General features: G+C 47.8%; 1 protein-coding gene across 9 annotated transcripts in view; it reads right to left on the minus strand.

The window, feature by feature from the left end:
* The window catches only part of LOC119962964 (putative methyltransferase NSUN7), a 225,941-nt gene that overhangs the window by 196,355 nt on the left and 15,972 nt on the right, over positions 1–13,614 (minus strand). For 3 of the 9 annotated variants that reach the window (XM_038791342.1, XM_038791343.1, XM_038791335.1), the window contains exon 1: positions 529–774. The exons of 1 other annotated variant lie outside the window; for it this stretch is intronic. The gene's annotated coding sequence lies outside the window, so the exon portion shown is untranslated. Of the gene's footprint in view, positions 1–528; positions 797–2,312; positions 2,456–2,761; positions 2,999–13,614 lie in introns of those variants that run through there. 5 more of the 9 variants (XM_038791339.1, XM_038791338.1, XM_038791340.1 and 2 more) reach the window with 5 other exon arrangements.

The raw sequence follows: 13,614 nt of genomic DNA on the forward strand, positions 1-13,614 counted from the left end.
TCTTGATTAATAAGGGAATCAGGAGTTATGGGGAGAAGGCAGGAAATTGGGGATGAGAAAAATATCAGCCATGATTGAATGGCGGAGCAGACTCGATGGGCCGAGTGGCCTAAGTCTGCTTCTGTGTCTTATGGTCTTATATAGAAAACTCTTCCCGTTGGCAGGAGGGTTTAGAATGAAAGAAAACAGATTTAATATGAATGACAAAAGAACCCAAGAAACATGAGATAATTTTTTTTGCACTGCAAGTGATTAGGATCTGGAATGCATTGCCTGAGCTTGAGGAAAATTCAGCAATGGTTTTCAAAGGGTACTTGGTAATTGTTTGAGGAGAAAGAACTTGCAGGGCTATGGGGAAAAGGCAGCAGAGAGAGACTAACTGAGTTGCTCTTGCAGAAACCTGGCACACACGACAGACCCAATGGTCATCTTCTGTGTTGTAACCATTTTATGATGTTTACATGTTCACGGCTATTTCTTTAAAATAATTATTTATTGACAAAACTTGACAATGCACAAGTTGCCTACCTTGTTTGAATTGTCAGGAAAATTACTAATTTACTCCATTAACTTCAATTTGTATTGCAAGTTGTGCATCTTTTCTTGAAAACATCTGATGAAACTAAATAAAAAGCTTAATGCCTCAACTACTTTCATTGGAAGCTCTGGGCCCGGCTCACAAGCTGAAATGAAAATAAAATACCTCGTGCCTTAATTACCTTCACTGTGCCCTCATTCTGTTTACATTTTCATTAGTGTGTGGTATTCAGTATCTCAAAGCTGTTTTTTGTTAAATAACTACAAAAAAAATTATTTCCCATAAAACATCAGTTTGTCTGTGAGGTCACAATAACCACTTTTAGTAGCAGTTTTTCCATTACATCACCAGTCATTAACAGGCCAACATTTCATTGTTTTACACACTTAAAAAAGTCAGAGAAGCAAAGATAGAACAGGCTTGTACAACTGGAGGATGTTAACAGTAGAAGGGAAAAGACTATGAAACAATTTTGTAAAAGTTTAATGGGAGATTATAACTCAATGTAGGGCAGTAACAGCAAGGGTGATGATGAGCAGAACTTGGTGCAAAATAGGATGCAGACAGCGAAAAGACTGGGGTTATATGCTGAAATTAATGTCTCATGGAGAATGGGACATCAGCCATGAAAATTTGGTAGTCCGGAGGGAACAAATACATGCAGGCAATGTTGCAGTGTTCGTAGCTGGGGTAGCTGTGAAAGACAATATGGGTGTCAGAAATTCAGAGTATGGTTTAATAAGAAGTGGTTACCAAAACTGTGGTTCACTCTAAGGTATGGCAAAATTTAAGGGAAGGAGAGAAATTATGTGGCTGAGGTTTGAAGTACGAAGGGATAAACAAAGACTTCAGTATTCCCAATCTTCAACTGTATAAAATTGGGCTCACGCAAAATTGTGCGTCAGTCAAGCAGCTGGATATGGGAGCATCAAAAGTGAGGATGAAAAGGTAGAGCTTCTGGGTATCTTTTCGCATAAAGATGTAAGCTGACTTTACCAAGGGACGGTGTTTAGGTATGGGGATAGGACTAAGGATGGATATTTGAAGGACAGCCAAAGTGATGGCGTGGGCCAGGAATGGAAGCTTTTGGCAGAGAGCTTCTAGCGGGTGGCATGGTAGCACAGTAGTTAGCACTGTTGCTTCACAGCGCCAGGGTCCCAGGTTGAATTCCCGACTTGAGTCACTGTCTGTGCGGAGTCCGCATCTTCTCCCAGTGACTGCGTGGGTTTCCTCCGGGTGCTCCAGTTTCCTCCCACAAGTCCCGAAAGACGTGCTGTTAGGTGAATTGGACATTTTGTATTCTCTCTCTGTGTACCCGAACAGGCACCAGAGTGTGACGACTAGGGGATTTTCACAGTAACTTCATTGAAGTGTTAATGTAAGCCCACTTGTGACAATAATAAAAGATTATTAAAAAGTAAGGTTCAGAGGAGGACCAAGTAAGAGAAAGTTCACCAAGTTGGAAAACGAGTGTTGAAAGAGACCAGAATAATTGAGGTCAAGGAGGGATAATGCACCCTCAAAAGTCATAAAGAATGGTATTTCTGATTCAAAAGAAAAATACCGCAGATGCTGGAAATCTGAAATAGCAGAAAATGTTGGGAATATTCACCAGGTCAGGCAGAATTGCTGGAGAGAAGGGGGGGGGGGGGGTTATTCACCGTTGTCCCCACACCCCCTCACCTTATTACACCTCACTACATGCTTAAAGACCGAACTATCCAATTCTGGTGAAATGGCACTAATTCTGTTTCTCTCCACAGTGCTGCCTTACCTGCTGAAAATTCTCAGAACTTTTTATTGTAATTTTTAATTTTGGTTCGGACTGGCTCTTAACTGTGAGAGGGTGAGGAATAGGAATGGAGAGATTCAAACCCAGAGTTTCCAGATCGGCACCGATTGGAGATGGTTGGCGGCCTGAAAGGTAAGGAAGGTTGAATGTGAGGAAGTTGTTGGAAGGCAAATCAAGGATGAATGAAACCTTAATGGCACACGTTTGAGAATTTAGCAGTTTTCGAGGCAGTGGGTAGACAAGGATTCTAGGAAATCACCACTAAACACAAGTTCAATCTCACTCAAGTTCACGCAGTTCTTACACAATCACTTTGCATAAGCATTTAACTTTTACAACATCGATTTAACACTACATCTTGCATAAAATAGTAAATTTACTTTCAGAGTAAAAATGCAAGTTTCACAGAAGAGTAAATGCTCCTGCCCCACCTCTCGTTTTGATGCAGTAACAGCAGAGTCAGCTTGCCTTTGATTTAATAGTTGTGGCTGTTGCGAGAGGTGCGCAGAAAGACTGCTACAGTCGCTGAAATCATTACTGTGTTCAGTTTCCGCCAAATCTCGAGATGTTTGCAAGTCGCGGCGATGTGAATTCGGCAAAGGAAGGGGAGAGCAGTGTTGTGCTGAGCGGTGCTCCGCTCGAACCTCTCTCTACCCCAATCCGTGCTCTTCTATACTGATGCTGCTTCCTGTATTCAGCTAATGCTTTCTCCTGTACTGTGTGTGCTGAGTAAATGCTCTATCATGTACACTCCGTACTGAGTAAATGTTCTCCCCTGTACACTCTGTACTCATGATGTGGAGATGCCGTTGGACTGGGGTGAGCACAGTAAGAAGTCTTACAACACCAGGTTAAAGTCCAACAGGTTTGTTTCAAACACCAGCTTTCGGAGCACTGCTCCTTCCTCAGGTGAATGAAGAGATATGTTCCAGAAACATATATATAGACAAATTCAAAGATGCCAGACCATGCTTGGAATGCGAGCATTTGCAGGTAATTAAATCTTTACAGATCCAGAGATAGGGGGTAATCCCAGGTTAAAGAGGTGTGAATTATCACAAGCCAGGACAGTTGGTAGAATTTCGCAAGCCCAGGTCAGATGGTGGGGGATGAATGTAATGCAACATGAATCCCAGGTCCCGGTTGAGGCCGCACTCGTGTGCGGAACTTGGCTATAAATTTCTGCTCAGCGAATCTGCGTTGTCGCGCGTCCTGAAGGCCGCCCTGGAGAACGCTTACCTGAAGATCAGAGGCTGAATGCCCTTGACTGCTGAAGTGTTCCCCGACTGGAAGGGAACATTCCTGCCTGGTGATTGTCGCGCGATGTCCGTTCATTCGTTGTCGCAGCGTCTGCATGGTCTCGCCAATGTACCACGCTTCGGGACATCCTTTACCTGCAGCATATGAGGTAGACAACATTGGCCGAGTCACTCGAGTATGTACCGCATACCTGGTGGGTGGTATTCTCACGTGTAATCGTGGTAGCCATGTCGATAATCTGGCACATCTTGCAGAGATTGCCATGACATGGTTTTGTGGTGTTGTGGTCTCTGATCTGAAGGCTGGGTAATTTGCTGCAAACAATGGTTTGTTTGAGGTTGCGCGATTGTTTGAAGGCAAGTAGTCGGGGTGTGGGGATGACCTTGGCAAGATGTTCATCTTCATCGATGATGTGTTGAAGGCTGCGAAGAAGATGTTGTTGTTTCTCCGCTCTGGGAAAGTACTGGACGACGAAGGGTACGCTGTCAGTTGTGTCCCGTGTTTGTCTTCTGAGGAGGTCGGTGCGGTTTTTTGCTATGGCGCGTTGGAACTATTGATCAATGAGTCGAGCGCTATATCCCGTTCGTACGAGGGCATCAGTCAGTGTCTGTAGATGTCTGTTACGCTCCTCCTCGTCTGAGCCGATCCTGTGTATGCGGAGGGCTTGTCCATAGGGGATGGCTTCTTTAATGTGTTTAGGGTGGAAGCTGGAGAAGTGGAGCATCGTGAGGTTATCCGTGGGCTTGCGGTAGAGCAAAGTGCTGAGGTGACCGTCCTTGATGGAGATGAGTGTGTCCCAGAATGCAACTGATTGGGGAGGCAGTTGCATGTTAATGTACGGAGGCTGCTGAATGTCATAATGATGCCGGCAGTGGAGGGGGAGGCGGAGATAGTGGCGGCGATGGAGCGGAGAAGGCCTTTGATAGGGTGGAGTGGGGATACCTTTGGGAGATGTTGAAAAGGTTCGGGTTTGGAGAGGGATTTATTAGGTGGGTGAGGCTTCTGTATGAAGCCCCGGTGGCGAGTGTGGTTACGAATGAGAGCAGGTCGGAGTACTTTCGACTGTACCAGGGGACGAGGCAGGGGTGCCCACTGTCTCCCCTGCTGTTCGCGCTGGCGATCGAACCCCTGGCCATGGCACTGAGGGAGTCGAGGAACTGGAGGGGGATAGTGCTGGGGGGAGGAGCATCAGCTGTTGTTACACGCGGATGATTTATTGTTGTACGTGGCAGACCCTGTGGGGGGGGATGCCGGCGGTGATGAGGATGCTTGAGGAGTTCGGGGGCTTCTCCGGGTATTAGCTCAAGGTGGGGAAGAGTGAGCTGTTCGTGGTGCATCCGGGGGACCAGGAGAGAGGGATTGGGGAGCTCCCGCTGAAAAGGGCGGAGAGGAGTTTCAGGTACCTGGGGGTCCAGATAGCCAGGAGCTGGGGGACCCTGCACAGGCTGAACTTTACGAAGCTGGTGGAGCAGATGGAGGAGGAGTTTAGGAGGTGGGATTTGTTGCCACTCTCCCTAGCGGGCAGGGTCCAGTCTGTCAAAATGACGGTGCTCCCGAGGTTCTTGTTCCTCTTCCACTGCCTCCCTATCATCATTCCGAAGGCTTTCTCAGGAGGGTCAATAGGAGTATTATGGGGTTTGTGTGGGCGCAGAAGACCCCGAGGGAGCGGAGGGTGTTCCTGGAGCGGAGTAGGGATGTGGAGGGGGTTGGCGATGCCCAACCTATGTGGGTACTACTGGGCCGCCAAAGTGGCGATGATACGTAGGTGGGTGATGGAGGGGGAGGGGCAGCTTGGAAAAGGATGGAGGCGGCGTCCTGTGTGGGCACGAGCCTGGAGGCGCTGGTGACGGCGCCGTTGCCGCTCCCCCCAACAAGATATACTACGAGTCCGGTGGTGGCTGCTACCCTCAAAATTTGGGGGCAGTGGAGGCAGCATAGGGGGGAGGTGAAGGCTTCAGTCCGGTCCCCGATACAGGGGAACCACCACTTTGTACCAGGGAGGATGGACAGAGGGTTTCTGATCTGGCACAGTGCAGGTATCAGGCGGATGGGGGACCTCTTTCCCGATGGGAAGTTTGCAACCCTAGATGAGTTGGAGGGAAGGCTGGGCCTTCCCCCAGGGAACACCTTCAGGTACATGCAGGTAAGGGCATTTGTTAGGCGGCAGGTGGCGGTGTTTCCACTGTTGTCGCCAAGGGGGGTTCAGGACAGGGTGCTCTCGGGGACGTGGGTCGGTGAGGGGAGGATTTCGGCCACCTAACAAGTGTTGCTGGAGGGGTAGGAGGCCTCGGTGGAGGAGCTGAAAGATAAGTGGGAGGAGGAGATTGATGAGGAGACGTGGGCGGATGCCCTGGGAGGGTGAATTCCTCCTCCTCCTGCGTGAGGCTTAGTTTAATTCAATTAAAGGTGCTGCATAGGGCGCACATGACCGGGGCAAGGCTGAGCCGGTTCTTTGGGAGTGAGGATAGATGCGTTGGGTGTTCTGGGAGCCCAGCAAACCACACCCACATGTTTTGGGCGTGCCCTGCGCTGGAGGGCTTTTGGAGGGGCGTCTCGGAGACGTTGTCAAGGGTAGTTGGTTCCAGGGTTGAACCGGACTGGGGGCTCACAATTTTTGGGGTAGCAGGAGGCGAAAGAGGCCGGTATTCTGGCCTTTGCGTCCCTGGTAGCCAGACGCAGGATTCTTTTGCAGTGGAAGGATGCGAGGCCCCCGGGCGTGGAATCCTGGATCAACGATATGGCTTGGTTTATCAAATTGGAGAGGGTCAAGTTTGCCCTAAGGAGGTCGGTGCAAGGGTTCTTCCGGCGGTGGCAACCGTTTCTAGACTTCCTGGCGGAGCATTAGAGGATGGTCAATTTCAGCAGCAACCCGGGGAAGGGGGGGGGGGGGGTTGGCGGAATGGGCGGGCTTGTTCTTTTTTCTTTATTGGGCATGTGCATGCATTTGTTCCCATGTTAATTATTTTTGTTAATTTATTGCTTCTGTATTGGGGGGGGGGGGGGATGTTATTGTAATTTCCCTTTTTCCTCTGTTTTTGTTGGTTAAAACTTGTTGAAAATTTGAATAAAAATTATTTTTTTTTAAAAAGAATGCAACTGCTTTTGGTGTGTAGTCCATGGTGAGTCTGATGGTGGGATGGAACTTATTGATGTCATCGTGTAGTCGTTTCAGTGATTCTTCGCCATGGGTCCAAAGGAAAAAAATGTCATTGATGTTTCTGGTGCATAACGTTGGTTGAAGGTCCTGTGCGGCGAGGAGGTCTTGTTCAAACTTGTGCATGAAGATGTTGGCATATTGAGGGGCGAATTTCGTCCCCATGGCTGTTCCGTGCGTCTGGATGAAGAACTTGTCGAATTCTTCCACAGACCCCAAGAGGCCGACAGCGAACCCAAGGAGACTACCAATGAACCGGAACAGCAGACCGAGAGATCTGCAGTGCAGCAACCGAAGAGGAAAGAGTCCAATTGGACCCCTTCGGAAGGCCGCTGCCCTCGACTCGACCATGTATGCTCAAGCCGTCAGGAGTCGCGTCAATGCCAGATTCATCAGTCGCATTCACAAGACAGCCCCAAAGGTCACCCAAGCACAACGCAACATCATCCGCGCTCTCAAGACCAACCGCAACGTCGTCATCAAACAAGCAGACAAAGGGGGAGCCACCTTCATACTGAACAGAACGGACTACTGCAAAGAAGTATACCGACGACTCAACAACCAGGAACACTGCAGACAGTTACCAGCAGATCCGACCAAGGAACACATCTGCCAACTCAACAGACTGATCAAGACCTTGGATCCAGACATTCAGAGCACCCTACGTGCTCTCATCCCACGTACTCCCCGCATTGGAGATCTCTACTGCCTCCCAAAAATACACATGGCCAACACACTAGGCCAACCTATCGTTTCAGGCAATGGGACCCTGTGTGAGAACCTCTCTGGCTACATCGAGGGCATCTTGAAACCCATCGTACAAGGTACGCCCAGCTTCTGTCGCGACACGACGGACTTCCTATAGAAACTCAGCACCCATGGACCAGTTGAACCAGGAACATTCCTCGTCACAATGGACGTCTCGGCACTCTACACCAGCATCCCCCATGACAACAGCATTGCTGCAACAGCCTCAGTACTCAACACCGACAACTGCCAATCTCCAGACGCAATTCTGCAACTCATCCGCTTCATCCTGGATCACAACGTCTTCACCTTCGACAAAAAGTTCTTCATCCAGCCGCACGGAACAGCCATGGGACCAAATTCACACCTCAATATGCCAACATCTTCATGCACAAGTTTGAACAAGACCTCCTCACCGCACAGAACCTTCAACCGACGTTATACACCAGATACATCGATGACATTTTTTTTCTTTGGACCCACGGCGAAGAATCACTGAAACGACTACACGATGACATCAACAAGTTCCATCCCACCATCAGACTCACCATGGACTACTCACCAAAATCAGTTGCATTCTTGTACACACTCATCTCCATCAAGGATGGTCACCTCACCACTTCGCTTTACCGCAATCCCACGGATAACCTCACGATGCTCCACTTCTCCAGTTTCCACCCTGAACACATTAAAGAAGCCATCCCCTATGGACAAGCCCTCCATATACACAGGATCTGCTCAGACGAGGAGGAGCGTAACAGACATCTACAGACGCTGAAAGATGCCCTCGTACGTACAGGATATGACACTCGACTCATCGATCAACAGTTCCAACGCACCACAGCAAAAAACCGCACCGACCTCTTCAGAAGACAAACATGGGACACAACCGACAGAGTACCCTTCATCGTCCAGTACTTTCCCGGATTGGAAAAACTACGACATCTTCTTCGCAGCCTTCAACACATCATCGATGAAGATGAACATCTTGCCAAGGTCATTCCCACACCCCCACTACTTGCCTTCAAACAACCGCGCAACCTCAAACAAACCATTGTTTACCCAGCCTTCAGAACAGAGACCACAACACCACACAACCCTGCCATGGCAATCTCTGCAAGACGTGCCAGATCATCGACATGGATACCACGATTACACGTGAGATTACCACCCACCAGGTAAGTGGTACATACTCGTGCGACTCGGCCAATGTTGTCTACCTCATATGCTGCAGGTAAAGGATGTCCCGAAGCGTGGTACATTGGCGAGACCATGCAGACGCTGCGACAACGAATGAACGGACATCGCGCGACAATCACCAGGCAGGAATGTTCCCTTCCAGTCGGGGAACACTTCAGCAGTCAAGGGCATTCAGCCTCTGATCTTCGGGTAAGCGTTCTCCAGGGCGGCCTTCAGGACGCGCGACAACGCAGAATCGCTGAGCAGAAATTTATAGCCAAGTTCCGCACACGAGTGCGGCCTCAACCGGGACCTGGGATTCATGTCGCATTACATTCATCCCCCACCATCTGGCCTGGGCTTGCGAAATTCTACCAACTGTCCTGGCTTGTGATAATTCACACCTCTTTAACCTGGGATTACCCCTATCTCTGGATCTGTAAAGATTTAATTACCTGAAAATGCTCGCATTCTCAGCATTGTCTGGCATCTTTGAATTTGTCTATATATATGTTTCTGGAACATATCTCTTCATTCACCTGAGGAAGGAGCAGTGCTCCGAAAGCTAGTGTTTGAAACAAACCTGTTGGACTTTAACCTGGTGTTGTAAGACTTCTCACTCTGTACTCAGCTAATGCTCTCTCCTGTACATGCTGCACTGAGCTAACGCTCTCTCTGTACTGTCTGTACTGAGTTCATGCTCTCCCCTGTACCCTCTGCTGAGCTAATGCTCTCTTCTGTACACTCTATACTCAGTTAATGCTCTCTCCTGTATTGTCTGTACTGAGTAACTGCTATCTCTTGTACTGTGTACTGAGTAAATGCTCTCTCCTGTACACTCTGTACTGAGCTAATGTTCTCCCCTGTACACTCTGTACTGAGCTAATGCTCTCTTCTGTATTGCCTGTACTGAGTAATTGATCTCTCCTGTACTGTCTGTACTGAATCAATGCTCTCTCCTGTACTGTCTGTACTGAGTTAATGCTCTCTCCTGTACTGTCTGTACTGAGTTAATGCTCTCTCCTGTACTGTCTGTACTGAATTAATGCTCTCTCCTGTACACTCTGTACCGAGTTAATGCTCTCTCCTGTACTGTCTGTACTTGTAGGCCAGTTTTGAGGGCCGGGTTAGCTCAGTGGGATGGACAGTTGGTATGTGATGCAGAACAAGGCCAGCAGCACGGGTTCTATTCCCATACCAGCTGAGGTTGAAGGCTCATCTTCTCTCCTTGCCTGTGGTATTATGAATATCAGGTTAAACCACCACCAATCAGCTCTCCTCAAAGGGGAGAGCAGCCTATGGTCATCTGGGACTATGGCGACTTTACCTTTACACTTCTGCACTGAGTTAATGCTGCACTGAATCACAAAATTGTTATCAATGAATCTTTCCAGAGGCCATTCGGCCCATCAAGTCTGCATCAATCCTCTGAAAGAACATCCTACCTGGGCCCACTCCCCCACCATATCTCTATAACCCCACCTAACCGGCACATCTTTGGACACTAAGGGGCAATTTTGCATGGCCAGTGCACCTAAGAAAGAGGCTATTTTACCCATCGTGTCTGCACCAGCACACCAAATGAGCTTCATGACTCCGTGCCAACTTTCTGCCTTTTCTCTGTATCCATGCACATTGTTCCAGCATCCATCGCACACTGGGGTAGTGAATTCCACAGATTTATGACCCTTTGAGAGAAGTAATTACTCTTTATCTCTGCTTTAAGTCTGCTCCCCCTTATCCTAAAACGACGATTATGATTTTTTAAATTTTCTGCTAATACATCCTGTATAATGGACTCTAACATTTTCACAACGACTGAAATTAAGCCAACTGGCCTGGAGTTACTTGTTTTTCTCTCCCTCCTTTTTTGAATAAAGGTATTATATTGGCAGTTTTCCAATCCTCTGGGACGTTTCCAGAATTTAAGGATTCTTGAAATTTACTACCAGTGCATCCACTATCTCTGTAGCTGAAGCCTGGAATATTAGAACATAGAACATAAAAAAATACAGCACAGAACAGGCCCTTCGGCCCACGATGTTGTGCCAAACCTTTGTCCTAGATTAATCACAGATTATCACAGAATTTACAGTGCGGAAGGAGTCCATTCGGCCCATCGAGTCTGCACCGACTCTTGGAAAGAGCACCCTACCCAAGGTCAACACCTCCACCCTATCCCCATAACCCAGTAACCCCACCCAAAACTAAGGGCAATTTTGGACACTAAGTGCAATTTATCATGGCCAATCCACCTAACCTGCACATCTTTGGACTGTGGGAGGAAACCGGAGAGCCCAGAGGAAACCCACGCACACACGGGGAGGATGTGCAGACTCCGCACAGACAGTGACCCAAGCCGGAATCAAACCTGGGACCTTGGAGCTGTGAAGCAATTGTGCTATCCACAATGCTACTGTGCTGCCCTTAAGAAGAAATTAATCTACACTCCATTATTCTACCGTACTCCATGTACCTATCCAATAGCCGCTTGAAGGTCCCTAATGTTTCCGACTCAACTACTTCCACAGGCAGTGCATTCCATGCCCCCACTACCCTCTGGGTAAAGAACCTACCTCTGACATCCCCCCTATATCTTCCACCATTCACCTTAAATTTATGTCCCCTTGTAATGGTTTGTTCCACCCGGGGAAAAAGTCTCTGACTGTCTACTCTACCTATTCCCCTGATCATCTTATAAACCTCTATCAAGTCACCACTCATCCTTCTCCGTTCTAATGAGAAAAGGCCTAGCACCCTCAACCTTTCCTCGCAAGACCTACTCTCCATTCCAGGCAACATCCTGGTAAATCTCCTTTGCACCTTTTCCAAAGCTTCCACATCCTTCCTAAAATGAGGCGACCAGAACTGCACACAGTACTCCAAATGTGGCCTTACCAAGGTTTTGTACAGCTGCATCATCACCTCACGGCTCTTAAATTCAATCCCTCTGCTAATGAACGCTAGCACACCATAGGTCTTCTTCACAGCTCTATCCACTTGAGTTGCAACTTTCAAAGATCTATGAACATAGCCTCAAGATCTCTCTGCTCCTCCACATTGCCAAGAACCCTACCATTAACCCTGTATTCCATATTCATATTTGTCCTTCCAAAATGGACAACCTCACACTTTTTAGGGTTAAACAACATCTGCCATTTCTCAGCCCAACTCTGCATCCTATCTATGTCTCTTTGCAGCCGACAACAGCCCTCCTCACTATCCACAACTCCACCAATCTTTATATCGTCTGCAAATTTACTGACCCACCCTTCAACTCCCTCATCCAAGTCATTAATGAAAATCACAAACAGCAGAGGACCCAGAACTGATCCCTGCGGTACGCCACTGGTAACTGGGCTCCAGGCTGAATATTTGCCATCCACCACCACTCTCTGACTTCTATTGGTTAGCCACTTCGTTATCCAACTGGCCAAAGTTCCCACTATCCCAAGCCTCCTTACTTTCTGCATAAGCCTACCATGGGGAACCTTATGCCTTACTAAAATCCATGTACACTACATCCACTGCTTTACCTTCATCCACATGCTTGGTCACCTCCTCAAAGAATTCAATAAGACTTGTAAGGCAAGACCTACCCCTCACAAATCCGTGCTGACTATCCCTAATCAAGCAGTGTCTTTCCAGATGCTCAGAAATCCTATCCCTCAGTACCCTTTCCATTACTTTGCCAACCACCAAAGTAAGACTAACTGGCCTGTAATTCCCAGGCTAATTCCTATTCCCTTTTTTGAACAGTGGCACGTCACTCGCCACTCTCCAATGCCCTGGTACCACCCCTGTTGACAGTGAGGACGAAAAGATCATTGCCAACGGCTCTGCAATTTCATCTCTTACTTTCCATAGAATCCTTGGATATATCCCGTCAGGCCCGGGGGACTTGTCTCTCCTCAAGTTTTCAAAATGCCCAACACATCTTCCTTCCTAACAAGTATCTCCTCGAGCTTACCAGTCTGTTTCACACTGTCCTCTCCAACAATATGGCCCCTCTCATTTATAAATACTGAAGAAAAGTACTCGTTCAAGACCTCTCCTACCTCTTCAGACTCTATACGCAATCTCCCGCTACTGTCCTTGATCGGACCTACCCTCGCTCTAGTCATTCTCATATTTCTCACATATGTGTAAAAGGCCTTGGGGTTTTCTTTGATCCTACCCGCCAAAGATTTTTCAATACCTCTCTTAGCTCTCCTAATCCCTTTCTTCAGCTCCCTCCTGGCTATCTTGTATCCCTCCAGCGCCCTGTCTGAACCTTGTTTCCTCAGCCTGACATAAGTCTCCTTCTTCCTCTTAACAAGACATTCAACCTCTCTTGTCAACCATGGTTCCCTCCCTCGACCATCTCTTCCCTGCCTGACAGGGACATACATATCAAGGACACGTAGTATCTACTCCTTGAACAAGTTCCACATTTCAGTTGTGTCCTTCCCTGACAGCCTATGTTCCCAACTTATGCACTTCAATTCTTGTCTGACAGCATCGTATTTACCCTTCCCCCAATTGTAAACCTTGCCCTGTTGCATCTATCCCTCTCCATTACTAAAGTGAAAGTCTCAGAATTGTGGTCACTATCTCCAAAATGCTCCCCCACTAACAAATCTATCACTTGCCCTGGTTCATTACCAAGTACCAAATCCAATATGGCCTCCCCTCTGATCGGACAATCTACATACTGTGTTAGAAAAGGACACACTGCACAAACACCACCCCATCCAAACTATTTGATCTAAAGAGTTTCCACTCAATGTTTGGGAAGTTGAAGTCACCCATGACACCACCCTGTGACTTCTGCACCTTTCCAAAATCTGTTTCCCAATCTGTTCCTCCACATCTCTGTTGCTATTGGGGGGCCTATAGAAAACTCCCAACAAGGTGACTGTGCCTTTCCTATTTCCGACTTCAACCCATACTACCTCAGTAGGC

This window comes from Scyliorhinus canicula, chromosome 3 (genome assembly GCF_902713615.1).
Source record: "Scyliorhinus canicula chromosome 3, sScyCan1.1, whole genome shotgun sequence".
In the NCBI taxonomy this organism is placed as follows: domain Eukaryota; kingdom Metazoa; phylum Chordata; class Chondrichthyes; order Carcharhiniformes; family Scyliorhinidae; genus Scyliorhinus; species Scyliorhinus canicula.